Genomic DNA, 5,732 nt, shown 5'->3' on the forward strand with positions numbered 1-5,732 from the left:
CTTTGTCAAAGACCATTTTATTCTATAGTAAAAGACTTCTACTGTTTCCTGATTTTAGTAAAAGCTGATTGAAACTACACATTACAGATTGAATAAGTACTTCATAATGGGAAATGTCCCTGTTGTCCTTTGTTATTGACATTTGAGGTCATAGAAAAGCTATAAATGAGTCATGGTAAAAACATATACAAACTGTTGAACAAAAAACATTTTCTCCTTCTTCTGGAACACTGAAAATACTAAAGAAATGTTAAGCAGCTGGTGTTCTTCTGCAAAACTAACCAGGTGAAGGTGGACTCTCATAAGCCAAGGTGCTCCTGCTTTTTTAGCAGCAATTCCCTTTAACCCTTGTGCTATCCTAGGCTCTTTAACATTGGGAGTTGGGTCATCTAGACCCACTAGACAGTGCTCTGAACCTTTTTCCTTCAATGATTTGTGATCTTCACTGGTGTCCATTGATTGCATGAAATATTTCCAACCTTTATCCACCTTGGTAGGAATAACACGTCAATGTAAGGGGGGGGGGGTGTCATCTAAGATAGCATAAGGGTTAAGGAAGCTGCACATCTGGTTAATGAGGCACTGAAGCATGAATGTTTATGTGTCAGGTGAAGGTTGGAGATCATTTCTGCTCAACAGGAACTACTGGGGATCTTCTACCAGTCTGTGGAGCCAGCACCTTGTTCTCCTCCGTGGTCTGCTGGGGAAGCAGCATTGCAGTCAGTGACACCAACAGACTGAACAAGCTGATCAGGAAGGCGGGTTTGTCATCTGCTGCAAACAGGAAACCTTTGAAGCAGTGATGGAGAGGAGGTCACTGAACACACTCCTTTCAATCATGGACAACCCAGAGCATCCTCTCCACCCTGTTCTGGACAAACAGCGGAGCTCCTTCTCTAGGAGGCTCAGACAGCTCCGCTCCAAAACTGCCCGGTACCAAAAATCATTCATACCCAATGCAATAACCCTGTACAACAAATCACAATGCAAAAGATAACCTTTGCGCATTTTTATTATCTATTTATTTCATTATTGTTTGTTTTTTGCACATGTCTTTTGCACATCTTTTTACCTGCACTGTTCTGTAAATAGCTTTTTAAATTATACTACCTTGATGTTTGCATTTATGCTACATTTTCTTTGTTGTTGTTTTTTTATATCATTCTAAGTCTTTTTTTCCCCTCTGCTGTCAGTTGCTATGGTGACAAACAAATTTCCCACGTGTGGGATCAATAAAGTATTTCTGATTCTGATTCTAATATATAACACAGGAATAACAGGAACTATGTGCATATAAAATAACTTGACAACCAACTGGTAGTGGCTAGTGGTCAACACATGTTACTACACTCAATCACAACATCCCCCTTTTTTTGATGCAAAATGCAATAATATAAACCGTCACATCAGTGTTTGTTACTTTTAGCCATTTTTCAAGGAGGAAAGGGAAAAGAAAGAAAAGAGAAAAGAAAACGAACAGAAGTGTGGACAAGGACCCTTCAGTTATAAACAAAAAAAACCAAAAAAACGCCCCTCTCACCCTCCGCAGGTGGTTTCTCCTCCAAGCTCGGGTCCTCTACCAGAGGCCTGGGAGCTTGAGGGTCCTGCAGTATCTTAGCTGTTCCTAGCACTGCGCTTTTCTGGACTGAGAGGTCTGAGGTCTTTCCAGGTATCTGTTGTAGCCACTCCTCCAGCTTGGGGGTTACTGCCCCGAGTGCTCCAATTACCACAGGCACCACTGTCACCTTCACTTTCCAGGCTTTCTCCAGTTCTTCTCTGAGTCCCTGGTATTTCTCCAGTTTCTCATGTTCCTTCTTCCTGATGTTCCCATCGCTTGGCACTGCCACATCCACCACAACGGCTTTCCTCTGTTCTTTATCCACTTCATGCACCTTACCAACAGTTGTTTCACACTTTTTTGTTATGTATACAATTCAACGTGTTAATTCATTGTTAATTCAAGAAAACTCTTTGAACGAGAAGGTGTGTCCAAACTTTTGGTCTGTACAGTTTATATATAGATAGATAGATATCTAACTTCTCTGTTCCCATACACAGTCAATGCTTCAGATGTAATGAACACAATCGTTTGTCTTTTTTTTGTTCAGGTTTATCAGACACAAAAGAGCACAAAAAGAAGAATATGTTCTTTAGTTTCTATTGATGTTCATTCATGAAGTTGACGGAAATGACTGGTAGCGGCTGGGTAGCTTGGTTGGTAAGGTGGAAGGCTACCACGCATCCAGGGTTCGATTCCCGGAGAGGAATGAACAATGGTAATAGGGGTAATTACCATATCATGGCGAGTCGATTACTCCATTACTTTATTAATTGATTCATAATTGGTGTCTCTGTTGAATTCAGCTCATGAAAAAAATAAACAGAAACATGAGGGAGTTTTTACCAGAAGCAGCCAGCCTTCAAAAAGAAAACACAAATTGATGTGTGTTAGGTGTGAACTAACTACACACTATATCTTCATTGTGAATTCAACTATAAAAGTATGTTTTACTTATGTTTAATAATAAAGTAAAATAAATGATATTTTGTTTCGCCCGGGGCGTCAAACTAGGCAGGATCGCCTCTGAAGACAGTGCATGTAGGATAGGGTTGAAGGAGAAGTGAAAACTTTAGAAACTAGTGAAGTGATGCCGTTCGCTGGAAACACTGGGTTTTCCAAATGCTGTTGCGGCTCCCTGTGTTTCCATTTCTGTGAGAAACTGATCCAAATGGCTCTTGGAGTGGGAAGGGTTGCAGACCCCTGGTCTAGAAGATCCTGACAGACAAAGATGTGGGCAGGAAACTGAAGCCCCTTTTGGGTGTTTTGCAGAAGCACAACTACCAGCAGATCAACCTTTTCGCTCTAAAGCCAAATCTGATCACAGCAACCGATCATCACTTTCTGCCGGCAATTAACTGGCATTCATTTGTTTAACATTAAAAGCCTGGTCACATTTGAAATGGGACTGATGCTCCCAGTTCCAGCAGTGAGAGACCCCTGTATGCCTCTCCGCCACAGATGACGACATGTTTTCAAAAGCCTGCCTGCATTTGTGAGGTAAGAAAGCGGAGCTATAGTTGGATCTTCTAAAAATACTTGGCCTCTTCTCTTAAGACACAAGAAGAGAGATTCAGGCGAGGATTCAGGAAGTGACCAGAGAAAAGATTTGACTCTCATGACAGAACCTTGATAAAAATACACCAATAAAAAGTTGTCAGCACATTTTGGAGAACAGCCAAAGAAAAAGGTTTTTTAATATATGATCAAAAATGTGTAATCCTTGCTATGCTTTGTTGCATTTCGATGCGGCTTTAACCTGGTTTTGACTCGCAAACATAAGCAAAATAAGAGTTTAGCCTTTTGTATTTTCTCAATCAAAGATGAAACATGACAGAACCAGCACCCTTCTTTAAACATGTTAATGCTTACAAAGTTGAAAATGAGTAAATTGCAGAGAAAGAAGCAGCGTATCAAGCTCTGAGAAGTCTAAACTATCAATGTCAGCAAATGTGTTTTAACTTTAACAAATGTCAGAGAATAGAGAGGTTCTTGAGCAAACCTGTAGCCTGTAGAGTTTTTCCATGAGGAGTTTGCCTTCATGTCCTTCTGTCGGGATGCTTTTCTTCACTTTAGAATTAGTTGGAATTATATCCTACGGTCAAACAGTTATGTTTTTTAAAGAAACGACAACAATGAAGCTTAAGCTCCGGGGTGAAAGGGTTAAAGGCCCCCTCCAATTAAAATTGGGCTTTTGGTGTTTTAAAGAAGGTTGAGCTCAAAATTGCATTTCTGAATATTTCTTTATTCAAAACATTTTGAATCAATAAAATTTAGGAAAAAAAGATATGCTCTTCATCACTTGCAATTAATGACAGAAAATACACTGGGCGAGCCACAGTCTTCCTGCTCTGCTCCATTCTGATCATCCACTGTCAGACAAACAGATCCATGAACGTCTTTGTTTTCCTGGTCTGAGCTGGAATCTGGATCTAAACTGAACGAATGGATAGCTCTGATATTGCTTGTGATTTGTGTTACTGGTAATGTTATGTTTATATCTTTGTGTACCCTCTCTAGAAGGAGAAAGTGTAAACTGAAAGCTCTCAGCAACGGAGAGGGGAAGGAGGGCAGAGTTGCTCCACACCAACAGTTAGGCCCACAACTAAGAGGGTGAACTTCTAATGAACTCCTGCCGTTCTGCAGAAACTTTGTCCTACAAAACAACAGGTTTTCTGATTGATGCTAACAATAGAATTATCATAATTTAAAGACCATTGGAAACACTTTTGAAATAGATCAAATGATTGGAGTTGGACTTTAAGGTTTTCTTTTCAGACACAGATTCTTCCAGCTCTAAAAGAGCCACCAGCGTATGACTTTTGCCTCTGATCAGCATTATTGTGATCGTCTTTCCCCTCCATAAGACTGATCAGCAGAGTTGGCCGTGCAGAGCTGACAGCAGCGGTTTGGGATTATAGTCAACAGCGAAGAGCTGACTGCTGAGGAGGACAGAACTCGAGGGGAGGAGGTGTGTGTCCTTTTGCAGAGGCCAGCTGGCATGGGGACAGCCCAGAAGCCCGGGTAAAACCACACAGTGCTCTCCTGCACTGATCCCAAATAACACATCTGCAGCCAAGGCTGATTAAGCACCCACTCACCCAGAAACGGACACGGTGCGAGTCAGACTCGTGCGCTGGGCCATATAAATTAGCAGGTGTCAGAGCGCTGCGTATTAAAGTCTGTGTCAGGACCCTCTTTAGCTTCAGGCTCTACATGAAGTTGTGCTCATTACCTGGATGCTGAATTAGGAAATGCCAAAGTTGCTTTTTCTTGTTTCAGGTACATTTTTCTTTCTGTAATCAGATTGTAATGTAATCCAGCTAACAGTTTGCTTTCAGAAGAACTGTTGATGGGTTAATGGTGATGACATAGGGATTTACTTGAAGTCCAAAAGGCCTCAAGCAGATGACTAATCATGACCTTATCGTCCTGCTACAACAAAAATTATGTCATACTTTGTTTATTTTTTTCAGGAATAAAAAAAAAATATGGATCCTATCTAAATACACTTTTTCACATGATGGTGGGCATGTGCTATCCTAGGCACTTTAATGTTGGGAGTTGGGTCATCTAGACAGCACAGGGTCATCTAAGGTAGCACAAGGGTTACACCAAAATCCTTAATAGCTTTAAAGACACTGAATCTATTGTCCCCAAATTTTCTGTACGAATCGTAACCCTATTGTCCAACTACAAAGAGATTATGTCCGAAAATCATTTTGTTTATTTTTAGGATTTTTCTATATTGAAATATGGATCATAATTGGTCATAAATGCTCAACAGCTCTGAAGATACCGAAGCTACCGTCACCAAACCTTGTAGTAGAATAGTTAGGTCATGATTAGTCAGTACAGAAAGTTTGTTACTGACCATCACCGGGACATTCATACACATTCACACACCAGTGGAGCCACACCGGAGGCAGGGAGGGTGAAGTGTCTTGACCAAGGACACGACAGTTGGCTGGCGGGAGCGGGGATCAAACCGCCAACCCTTCGATCGTTTGGATAACCTGGTCAACCGCCTGAGCCAATGCTGACGAGTCTTCATTACCAGCTCATACAAATGTAGACATTTATTCGTTTTTGAGAGATTATTGATTTTCACAGAACGATCTTTGCTGAGAGTTTGCACTTTGTTGACGGTCCCTTGGCAGCCGCCTCCCTGCCA

This window comes from Oryzias latipes, chromosome 15 (genome assembly GCF_002234675.1).
Source record: "Oryzias latipes chromosome 15, ASM223467v1".
NCBI lineage: Eukaryota > Metazoa > Chordata > Actinopteri > Beloniformes > Adrianichthyidae > Oryzias > Oryzias latipes.